Raw genomic sequence first — 13,244 nt, forward strand, 5'->3', positions numbered from 1 at the left:
TTTCCATGCTTGTAGTAGTGATTAAAAAGAAAACCCAAAAAGATTTCTTGTTCTTCTTTTGCTTGTTGGGAGCTTTCCCGTGTAAATAGTTTTATTTCTTTTCTTTTATTGGGGGTCGATAGGAGAAGACCATGATTAAATTGTTGAAGTGGCTCTTATATGCATAATTGTTGATCTGACAAAAGAGCCAATATTGCCTTGTCTTCTCCTGTTTATTGAATGCTTGCAGATTCCAGCTTAGTCCAATGCACGCGCACAATTATTATTACTCACATCATTCGGTCGTGCAAGTGAAAGGCAATTATGAAGATATATGATGTACTGACTGGGATGAGAAAAGCTGGTATGAACTCGACCTCTTTTGTTTTTGTAAATATGATTAGTTCATCGTTCCTGATTCAGCCTATTATGAATAAACATGTTTGCAATGACAACTAGAGATCATAGTTTCTTGTGCCATGCTTGATTAGCTAGGAGCTTATAATGATTTACCTTGCATGCCAACATGCTATTAAAATGGTTGTGATGTGGTATGATAGGGGGGTATCCTCCTCTGAATGATTTAAGTGACTTGACTTGGTGCATGTTCACACATGTAGTTGAAACAAAATCAACATAGCCTTCATGATATTTATGTTCATGGTGGATTATATCCTACTCATGCTTGCATTCGGTGTTGATTAATTTTAATGCATGTTCATTACTGTTGTCACTCTCCAGCTGGTCGCTTCCCAGTCTTTTGCTAGCCTTCACCTGTACTAAGCGGGAATACTGCTTGTGCATCCAACTCCATAAACCCCAAAGCTATGCCACATGAGTCCACCATACCTACCTATATACGGTATCTACCTACCGTTCCAAGTAAATTTGTATGTGCCAAACTCTAAACCTTTAAATAAATATCATGTTTTGTATGCTTGAATAGCTCATGTATCAACTAGGGCTGTCCGTATCTTCCATGTTAGGCGGGTTATTCTTAGGAGGAGTGGACTCTGCTCCTCACTCACGAGAAAGTGGCTGGTCACCGGGATGCCCAGTCCCATGCTTTATGCAAATCAAATCAAAATAATTGCAAACAAAACTCCCCCTGGGACTCTTGTTAGTTAGAGGCACTCGTTGTTTCGAGCAAGCCATGGATTGATGCTTGTTTGTGGAGAGGGAGTGTAAACGTTACCATTCTGTTTGGGAACCGCCTATAATGTGTGTAGCATGGAAGATATCGCCATCTCTTGGTTGTTATGTTGACAATGAAAGTATACCGCTCAAAATATTATTCATCTCTATTTCAAAACCGAGCTCTAGCACCTCTACAAATACCTACTTCCCTCTGCGAAGGGCCTATCTATTTACTTTCATGCTGAGTCATCATCTTCTTATTAAAAAGCACCAGTTGGAGAGCACCGCTGTCATTTGCATTCATTACTGTTAGTTTACATTGGGTATGACTTGACTGGATCTCTTTTACCATGAATTACAATGTCTAGTCAGTCCTTGATCTTTAAAGGTGCTCTGCATTTATGTTTTGCGGTCTCAGAAAGGGCTAGCGAGATACCATCTTGTTATATCATATTATGATTGTTTTGAGAAAGTGTTGTCATCTGAGATTTATTATTATTGCTCGCTAGTTGATTATGCCATTGATATGAGTAAACTTGAGACCTAAGTGTTATTGTGAATGTGGTTAGTCATAATCTTTGCTGAAAACTTGAATGTTGGCTCTGCATACTTACAACAACAAGAGCAAATAGAGTTTGTAGAAGTTTTTCTTTATCACTTTTTAGTTTATCAACTGAATTGCTTGAGGACATGCAAAGGTTTAAGCTTGGGGGAGTTGATACGTCTCCGTCGTATCTACTTTTCCAAAAAAATTTGCCCTTGTTTTGGACTCTAACTTGCATGATTTGAATGGAACTAACCCGGACTGGCATTGTTTTTAGCAGAATTGCTATGGTGTTATTTATGTGCAGAAACAAAAGTTCTCGGAATGACCTGAAACTTCACGGAACATCTATTCGGAAATAATAAAAATTTCTTGCAAAAGATGAAGAGCGGGGGCCCCACCACCTGTCCACGAGGGTGGGGGGCGCGCCTGCCCCCATAGGGCACGCCCCCCTACCTTGTGGGCCCCATGGAGCTCCTTCGACCTCAACTCCAACTCGATATATTTGGTTTTGGGGAGAAAAAATAAGAGAGAAGGATTCATCACGTTTTACGATACGGAGCCGCCCCCAAGCCCTAAAACCTCTCGGGAGGGCTGATCTGGAGTCCGTTCGGGGCTCCGGAGAGGGGAATCCGTCGCCATCGTCATCATCAACCATCTTCCATCACCAATTTCATGATGCTCACCGCCGTGCGTGAGTAATTCCATCATAGGCTTGCTGAGCGGTGATGGGTTGGATGAGATCTATCATGTAATCGAGTTAGTTTTGTTAGGGTTTGATCCCTAGTATCCACTATGTTCTGAGATTGATGTTGCTATGACTTCGCCATGCTTAATGCTTGTCACTAGGGCCTGAGTGCCATGATTTCAGATCTGAACCTATTATGTTTTCATCAATATATGAGAGTTCTTGATCCTATCTTGCAAGTCTATAGTCACCTATTATGTGTTATGATCCGTTAACCCCGAAGTGACAATAATCGGGATGCTTACGATGATGACCGTAGTTTGAGGAGTTCATGTATTCACTATGTGTTAATGCTTTGGTTCGGTACTCTATTAAAAGGAAGCCTTAATATCCCTTAGTTTCCATTAGGACCCCGCTGCCACGGGAGGGTAGGACAAAAGATGTCATGCAAGTTCTTTTCCATAAGCATGTATGACTATATTCGGAATACATGCCTACATTACATTGATGAATTGGAGCTAGTCTTGTGCCACCCTAGGTTATGACTGTTACATGATGAACCGCATCCGGCATAATTCTCCATCACTGATCCATTGCCTACGAGCTTTCCATATATTGTTCTTCGCTTATTTACTTTTCCGTTGATATTGCTATCATCACTACAAAATACCAAAAACACTACTTTTGCTATTGTTACCTTTTGCTACCGTTACCACTACTATCATATTACTTTGCTACTAAATACTTTGCTACAGATATTAAGTTTCCAGGTGTGGTTGAATTGACAACTCAGCTGCTAATACTTGAGAATATTCTTTGGCTCCCCTTGTGTCGAATCAATAAATTTGGGTTGAATACTCTACCCTCGAAAATTGTTGCGATCTCCTATACTTGTGGGTTATCAGTACTCTTTCAGCATCTATGCATCCTGCAGTGGTCAACTCCCTTCCAATCTTGCGGAGCCAATCATCTGTAACTATCAGCTCGGTGCTACTAGAGAACACCGGCGGATTCAGCCTTAGAAAATGGGCTAAGTCACCAACAGGTGGTGGTGGTGGGTTGTTGTTATTGTTGTTGTTCCCCTGATTCTGATTCTGGACTAGAATCTGCATCAAAGCATTCTGCTGCTGGATCAACTGGGTGAGCTCCGATGGGAATGCAAATTCATTGTCGCGTCTCGGAGGCATCTGATGGGTTTAGAAAAGATGATAAAACAGAGTAGAATGGGGTCTAGGGGGGAAAACACTACCCATATGCACATGAGACAAACACAATCATATCACTTTAATCAATTCAAATAAGGGCATACAATCGATCTGACTATCGTTACAAAAGTGCTTGGACTATACTATATACATGGGGGAATACTACTACTGTTTATGGTGGTCGACTAGAAAAATTGATCGGTAGAGGACTCCATAATATCTGCTCCAGCTTCATTAACAAAGTCATCATCGCTATCGTCGGGGTTCGAGACGGTGTCGTCGATGATGATGTAGTTCTCCGGGCAAGTGGAATCGTCATCTTCTCCTCCTCGCGCGGGGTCTCCCATGTATACTCCCAGCTTTCTTGTCAGGTCATCATTCTTCTCCACTAGTACGACAATTTCCTCCTCATAATCTTCGCGAGTAGCCTTGAGTTCTTCCTCCAGCTCCGTGATCCTTGTCATTGCCTTCTTCAGATCTATCATGCCTGCGCACATCTAATTTTCCTGGCGACGAATGTGCTGGTTTAACTCCTGGATGAAAGCGGCAATAGATCTATCCTTCATGGTGCTGATCATCTCCCATTGTTCATCTCGGCACCCACAAATCTGGTAAATAGTATCCTTGAGATCCTTGTGGTAAACTTCTCCAATGCGTCCGATGGTGATGTGGGCTGCCATGCTCTTGCCTAGACTCCAGGTGAGTGCATCAAAGGAAAACTCTATGGACTCAGTGACTGGCATGGATGTCCTTCCTGGAACTTGAACTTAGATCATCCAGCGCTCCTCTTCTGGTAAAGTGGCGTTGTAGGTCTCGGTGAAGCTTGGTATTCCGATGTTCACGTACCTAGTGACTTCCTTCAAGTGTCGTCCAAAGGGTGTGTCTTCATCCGGTTGTGCAAACTTGTTCCTCGCGTTCGCCATCCTAAAGAGTAGAAAATGGAGAGGGGTTAGAAATGAGAAGAGAGTAGTGATCTAGGGTTTTAGCTTAGTGGTCGTGTCCTACAGTCAGCGTGTGCTCTGATACCATCTTGTAGCGACCAGACCTCAAAAGGTCCGATCTCTGTGCATCAGTGTCATCCCTGGATCGGTAATGCTAACACGCACAGTACTTGAGGATTTATAATAGAGTAGCAATCACACACTTATTATATCGAATGTCTCAAAAGAGAACATAAAACAATAAATATGGCTTAAGGCCATCTAAATCGATAACAGCGGAAGGCTTGGAAGATAAAGTGAGTCCATCAACTCCAACGGCATCACTGAGTGAAAGACAACGACCTATGGATCCTTACTCGTCGCCTGAAAAGTCTGCAACATGAACGTTCCAGCCCGAAACGGGTCAGCACATGGAATATGCTGGCAATGTAACACAAGAGAAATATGAACAGAATAATTGCTATCACTACATGCATAAATGGCTAGTGGAGGCTGTAAGGTTAATATGTTTTTGCGAAAAGCCAATTTTTCCCTACAACAAAGGAATGAATTTATTTAACAATCATGGTAGTTGTTAAACATTGAGAAAGTTCCTCCAACTCAATCCCAATTAAACGTCATCATTAAACCCAATCAATTTAAATTAAGAGTGATGAGATCAATCATGATAATCCAAAAACCAGATACTCAAGATGTCCATAACCGGGGACACGACTAACCATGATTAGTTTATACACTCTGCAGAGGTTTGCGCACTTTTCCCCACAAGACTCGAATACATCCATGGTCGGAGATTCGAGACACAGTCTTCCTGAAGCATTAACTCTCTACTCTGGGTAGACTATACCACCTACAACCCAGTACATCTGCTAGTCTACCACTTCAAGAGCTTCACGCAACTTACTCAACTATGCTAGAGCCCACAATAGCTTGTGGCTGCACACGGAAGTTTCTAGCATGAATAATCTTATGATCCCTTTGATCCTGGGTGGCGGGCTGTAGGATGATCACACGGGTCCTCCGGGATATCCTAGGACAACACTGGGTACTCCAGGTATCCACAAGCAATCCACCCAGATGTGTATTTAAGTTGCCACCTTAAGTTGAACCATTAGTTAACAAACTCACATCTGTCATGAATACTCTCAAACCCAATCCACGTCTAGGAGCATAGCATAGCAATATAAGCAATGTAGAAGTAACTCCCAAGGTTTGAAAATAAACAGGTGCATAGGTACTACCTCAACTACTTCCCAAAACCAACAATTTAATCAGATCCTAATCATGCAAGTGTTTAAGGATTGATCTAATGCAATAAAACTGGGTAGTAAGGAGGTATGATCAAAGTGTTACTTGCCTTGCTGATGATCCGCAAAACCTAGAGACTCGTAGTAGCATGCTTCGCACTCCGAGTACTCTATCGCAAACAAACAAGCATACAATAAGCACTCAACTAGAAGCACGGGTAAAACTCAAATAAGAAGATCTAACCAGAAAGTTCAACTTAAGAACTCCGGTTTGCAAAAAGAGTCAAACCAAACGAAACAATGAAATTCAAACTGCGAAAGAAACAAGATCCGTTTACTAATCTAGACTGAAGTCAAATTTTATAGTAGAAAAATCTTGTTTAAGTTGGTTAAATAGAAAGAGGGCTTCGAGACGAAGATCCAGGCACCTGAATCGTCTGATTCCGATAAACAAGCAAAAAGATAAACTAAAACGAAAATCAGATCAGAAAGCGCGATCGAAAATAATCGCGAAAAACCCAAGAAAAAGAAAAACTTACAAATAGGCTAACGAACGAACGTTCGCTGTCTGTGACTAACGGGTGAACGGCGTTCGTCTAAATGAACGAACGGATGAAGGTCCGCAAAATAAATAAACCGACAGAAAAATCGATCTAACAAGTTAAACCGGAAAAATAAAAAAACCGGGATTTAACAAAAGAAAACCGACCAGTCAATGGCGGTCAACGGAGACGAGATCCGGCGGGCGGGAGGCGGCGGCGGCGGCTGGCGGCACGCTAGGGTTTGGGCACGGGTGGGCTGGGTGACGGCGGTGGGCTGCGGGGGCAGGGGGCTGCGCTTATAAGGGGAGCTTGGGGAGGAGTCCGGGCCGGATACGGCCCGGAGGTCGGTTCCCCTTTTCTTTAAATAATTCCGCTTAGAAAAATGAATAAAAGAAATACTAAACGGACTCCAAAAATCCTGAAATAAATTTTCCCTGTCCTCTAAAAATCTACCGGACACGGTGAACATTTATTTGGGCCTCTAATGCAATTTTGAAAAACGCATATTTTTCCTAATTCAAATAAAATAGCGATAAAAACTCCGAATAAATTTTTATTTGATTTTAATATTAAATCTCCAATATTTATTTATTTTGGGGAAGTCATTTTATCCCCTCTCTTTTTATTTTCACAAAAGAAATATCCGAAGAGAAAATAATTAAAATCAAACGATCCACTTTTCAAAATTTGAGAAAACTCAAATATGAAAATAACGAAATCCCTAACTCTCTCCATGGGTCCTTGAGTTGCGTAGAATTTCTAGGATCAAACCAAAATGCAGTAAAATATGATGTGCACTGATGATATAATGCATAACATTCCAAATTGGAAATTTGGGATGTTACACTGATAGTTTTTTGCATGTCTATGTTGTTGTAGATAGATGGCCCGTGCTATTGTTCTGTTGAATTTTAATGCGTTCCTTGAGAAAGCAAAGTTGAAAGATGATGGTAAGAATTACACGGACTTGGTCCGTAACTTGAGGATTATCCTCATTGCTGCACAGAAGAATTACGTCCTGGAAGCACCGCTAGGTGCCAAACCCGCTACAGGAGCAACGCTAGATGTTATGAACGTCTGGCAAAGCAAAGCTGGTGACTACTCGATAGTTCAGTGTGCCATGCTTTATGTCTTAGAACTAGGACTTCAATGATGTTTTGAACATCATGGAGCATATGAGATGTTCCAGGAGTTGAAGTTAATATTTCAAGCAAATGCACGGATTGAGAGATATGAAGTCTCCAATAAGTTCTACAGCTGCAAGATGGAGGAGGATAGTTCTGTCAGTGAGCATATACTCAAAATGTCCGGGTATAACAATCACTTGATTCAACTGGGAGTTAATCTTCCGGATGATAGTGTCATTGACAGAATTCTTCAATCACTGCCACCAAGCTACAAGACCTTCGTGATGAACTATAATGTGCAATGGATGGATAAGACAATTCTCGAGCTCTTTGCGGTGCTAAAGGCTGCGGAGGTAGAAATCAAGAAGGAGCATCAAGTGTTGATGGTCAACAAGACCACCAGTTTCAAGAAAAAGGGTAAAGGGAAAAAGGGGAACTTCAAGAAGAACAGCAAGCAAGTTGCTACTCAACTGAAGAAGCCCAAGTCTGGACCTAAGCCTGAGACTGAGTGCTTCTACTGCAAAGTGACTGGTCACTGGAAGCGGAACTGCCCCAAGTATTTGGCGGATAAGAAGGATGGCAAGGTGAACAAAGGTATATGTGATATACATGTTATTGATGTGTACCTTACTAATGCTCGCAGTAGCACCTAGGTATTTGATACTGGTTCCATTGCTAATATTTGCAACTCGAAACAGGGACTACGGATTAAGCGGAGATTGGCTAAGGACGAGGTGACGATGCGCGTGGGAAATGGTTCCAAAGTCGATGTGATCGCGGTCGGCACGCTACCTCTAAATCTACCTTCGGGATTAATTTTAGACCTAAATAATTGTTATTTGGTGCCAGCATTGAGCATGAACATTATATCTAGATCTTGTTTGATGCGAGATAGTTATTCATTTAAATCTGAGAATAATGGTTGTTCTATTTATATGAGTAATATCTTTTATGGTCATGCACCCTTGAAGAGTGGTCTATTTTTGATGAATTTTGATAGTAGTGATACACATGTTCATAATATTGAAGCTAAAAGATGCAGAGTTGATAATGATAGTGCAACTTATTTGTGGCACTGCTGTTTAGGTCATATTGGTGTAAAGCATATGAAGAAACTCCATTCTGATGGACTTTTGGGATCACGTGATTATGAATCACTTGGTACTTGCGAACCATGCCTCATGGGCAAGATGACTAAAACGCCATTCTCCGGAACTATGGAGCGAGCAACAGATTTATTGGAAATAATACATACTGATGTATGTGGTTCGATGAATGTTGAGGCTCGCGGCGGGTATCGTTATTTTCTCACCTTCACATATGATTTGAGCAGATATGGGTATATCTACTTGATGAAACATAAGTCTGAAACATTTGAAAAGTTCAAAGAATTTCAGAGTGAAGTGGAAATCATCGTAACAAGAAAATAAAGTTTCTTCGATTTGATCGTGGAGGAGAATATTTGAGTTATGAGTTTGGTCTTCATTTGAAACAATGCGGAATAGTTTCGCAACTCACGCCACCCGGAACACCACAGCGTAATGGTGTATCTGGACATCGTAAATGTACTTTACTAGATATGGTACAATCTATGATGTCTCTTACTGATTTACCGCTATCGCTTTGGGGTTATGCTTTAGAGACGGCTGCATTCACGTTAAATAGGGCACCATCTAAATCCATTGAGACGACGCCTTATGAACTGTGGTTTAGAAAGAAACCAAAGTTGTCGTTTCTTAAAGTTTGGGGCTGCGATGCTTATGTGAAAAAGCTTCAACCTGATAAGCTCGAACCCAAATCGGAGAAATGTGTCTTCATAGGATACCCAAAGGAGACTATTGGGTACACCTTCTATCACAGATCCGAAGGCAAGACATTCGTTGCTAAGAATGGATCCTTTCTAGAGAAGGAGTTTCTCTCAAAAGAAGTGAGTGGGAGGAAAGTAGAACTTGATGAGGTAACTGTACCTGCTCCCTTATTGAAAAGTAGTTCATCACAGAAATATGTTCATGTGACTCCTACACCAATTAGTGAGGAAGCTACTGATGATGATCATGTAACTTCAGATCAAGTTACTACCGAACCTCGTAGGTCAACCAGACTAAGATCTGCACCAGAGTGGTATGTTAATCCTATTCTGGAGGTCATGTTACTTGACCATGACGAACCTACGAACTATGAGGAAGTGATGATGAGCCCAGATTCCGCAAAATGGCTTGAGGCCATGAAATCTGAGATGGGATCCATGTATGAGAACAAAGTGTGGACTTTGGTTGACTTGCCCGATGATCGGCAAGCCATCGAGAATAAATGGATTTTCAAGAAGACTGACGCTGACGGTGATGTTATTTTCTACAAAGCTCGACTTGTTGCAAAAGTTTTTCGACAAGTTCAAGGAGTTGACTACGATGAGACCTTCTCACCGTAGCGATGCTTAAGTCCGTCCGAATCATGTTAGGAACTGCCGCATTTTATGATTATGAAATTTGGCAAATGGATGTAAAGACTGCATTCCTGAATGGATTTCTGGAAGAAGAGTTGTATATGATGCAACCTGAAGGTTTTATCGATCCAAAGGGAGCTAAGAAATTGTGCAAACTCCAGCGATCCATCAATGGACTGGTGCAAGCATCTCGGAGTTGGAATAAACGTTTTGTAGCGACCCGGCCCGAATGGATCAAGTCTCTGTGCTTAAGTGTCATCCCTGGATCGGTATGCTGACACACACAGTACTCGAGGATTTATAACAGAGGTAAATCACATGTATAAGTAATGTAAGATACTATTACCTCAATCCAAAATAGCGGAAGTAACAAGGTTGTGGATTCCCATCAACACCAACGGCAAGTTGAGTGTAGAAATCGTAACCCTAACGTATCACTTACTCGTCGTAAGATAAACCTGCAACATGAGACGTTGCAGCCACAAAGAGTCAGTACATTGAATGTACTGGCAAATTCACACCATAGAGAGAAATGATGAACAATGGCTATCACTACATGCATATATGGCTGGTGGAAAAACTCTATGGTTATAAGATTTTTGCGAAAAGCCAATTTTCCCCTACTGCAACGGAATACATTTTAATTAACTATCATGGTGGTTGTTGAACATTGAGAATGGTTGATAGCATTCTCAATCCCAATTAAGTAACATCATTAAACCAAACAAAATTAATTTAAAGTAACATGATGAGATTCACATGATAATCCAGGTACTAGATACTCAAGATGTCCATAACCGGGGACACGGCTAATCATGATTAGTTTATACACTCTGCAGAGGTTTGCGCACTTTTCCCCACAAGACTCGATCGACTCCGTTTGGTTTCTCACACTACATGGTGTTTGAGAAACGGATGACCGAGACATAGTCTTTCAGAAATGCTAGCACCTTACGATCGGGTAGACCATACCACCTACATCCCCTACATCTGCTAGTCTACCACTGTAAGAGTTCGCACGACTTAGTCAACTATGCTAGAGCCCATAATATCTTGTGGCTGCACACGGAAGTTTCTAGTATGAATAATCTCATGATCCCTTTGAGCCTGGGTGGTGGTCCAAAAAAACAGGCAATCCTGGTCTACCCAGGTGCCCAGACAGGCATTCCTGGAATAACCCGGTGCCTCAATCCACCCAGATGTGTGTTTAAGTTGCCACCTTAAGTAAACCATTAAGTAACAATCTCACATCTGTCATGAATACTCTCAAAAACCCAATCCACGTCTACGAGCATAGCATGGCAATGTAAGCATAACGTAATAGTAACTCCCAAGGTTTGAATGCAGGGCAATAGGTTCCTACCTCATCAACTACTTCCCAATACCCACATGTTATCAATCCTACTCATGCAATGTTTGAGGGTTGTAACTAATGCATAAAACTGGGTATGAAAAGGGATATGATCAAAGTGTGAACTTGCCTGCAATGTTGATGAAGATGATTCGCACTCAAAACTCTTGATAGCTCTACTCGTCACACTCCGGTCAATCTATCGTAAGCAAGCAATAGTAACCACACATAAGCAATCACTCAAAAGACCAGAAAAATCGAAAAAGTCGATTCGGAAAACATCAAAACCAAGCAAATAGCTCTTGCAACATAAAACAATTTCTAACAGTACCAAAATTATGTGAAATTGGCCTTATCAGAAAGTTTAGGTCAAGAGCTTCGATTTGCAAAAAGAATCAACTCAAACGGAGCTACGAAACTCAAGTTATGATCAAACGAAGTTTGAATTCAAATCTGATCTAATTCAAATTTTAAACTTTTCAAAAACATGTTTGAGTTGGATTACTGGATAGAGGAGATCGTAACGAAGATGTGGGCGTTGGTTTCGTTGGATTTGGACTAACGAGTAAAAAGTAATGATTAATTGAAGTACAGGGACTAATCCGTGAAGAAAATCATCACGAATAGGTCCCTGGCCGAAAATAAACAGAAAAAGAAAAACTTAAAAAGTGAACATTCGTTTTCTAAACCTAACCAACGAACGTTCTCTAAATAGATCCATCTAAAAGAAAAATCGGTTTTATAAAAAAACGATCTAGGTTTTTTTTTAACCGAACTAAACCGAGAATAAACCGGGTGGTTACCGGTTCGGTCGAAGTAAACCGGCGGCGGCGGATCTATTCGAGCTCCGGCGAGGGCCGTGCGGCTCCGGCGAGCGGGGCGAGGCAAGCCGGCGGCTCCGGGGTGGCTGCGAGGCGGCGGCAGCGGCGAGGGGCGTCGCGGGCGGCGCGGGGCAGCAGTGCGGCGGCGACGGAGGCAAGCAGCATGCGGTGGCGCGGCAAGGCGGCGGCTGCGGGAGGAGGCGGCGGTGCGACCAAGAGGGAAACGGGGCCCGGGGCGGCGGCTTTATAGTAGGGGAGGGGAGGGGTGGCCTTGGAGGAGGGGTAAGGCGGCGGAGGACTCCGGGCGGCGCACGGACGTCGAGGTGGCGGCGGTTGCGGCAATGCTCGGGACTCTGTCCCGAGCTAGAGGGCGAGGCGGACGGGCCGGTTGGGCTAGGCCTGGCCTGGCTGGCTAGCTGGGCCGGCCCAGTCGGGGAAAGGTTTCTCTTTTTTTTATAAAACTTTTTTTCAGACAACATAACAGATAAAAACAAATTGAAAAAAATATATATATACAGGCATATAATATATCAAAATTTTTAGAAAATAATTTTCTACAACGTGAACATTTTTATAACTTCAAATAAAATCCACACAAATTCAGATAATTCAAAGAGTGCTACTGGTCTAATAGAATCCAACAAAAATCTTTCTAAAAATACCAAAATGATTTCAAATTAATTTTTCTCCAATTTTCTAATGTAGGGAATCATGTTACCCTATTTTCCATATATTTTATTTTTGGAGAAATATAATTTGAATAAAACTCATATAAATCCAAATTGAAAATTAATTCCAAAAGGACCTTGAAATTGATCCTTTGAAACTCCCAACTCATATTTCATATAATTTGAAGAAGTCATTTTATCTTCGCTCGTGAAAATCATTGAGTTGCATAAAGTTTCTGAATTGGAAATATTCTCAAATGAAATTCAAATATTTTCAACACCCCTTATCATTTAAATAAATGGAAGAAGTCATGTCATCTTCTCTCCAGGGTTTCGTGGTGAAAAAAATTTGAATTCACGGAGATCATAAAATGCAAAGGTGAAAGTTTGGGAAAGTCCTTTTATTCCCTCTCATTTAACTTTCAAAAAGCTTCGAATTTCACTCACTTTTAGTCAATCAATCAAATCTATCTATTTATTATAACATTCCAAAATTTAGAATTTTGGGATGTTACAAACCTACCACCCTTAAAATGAATCTCATCCTCGAG

The sequence above is a fragment of the Triticum urartu genome, chromosome 7A, assembly GCF_056163025.1.
Source record: "Triticum urartu cultivar PI428250 chromosome 7A, HENAU_Tu73, whole genome shotgun sequence".
Classification (NCBI taxonomy): Eukaryota; Viridiplantae; Streptophyta; class Magnoliopsida; order Poales; family Poaceae; genus Triticum; species Triticum urartu.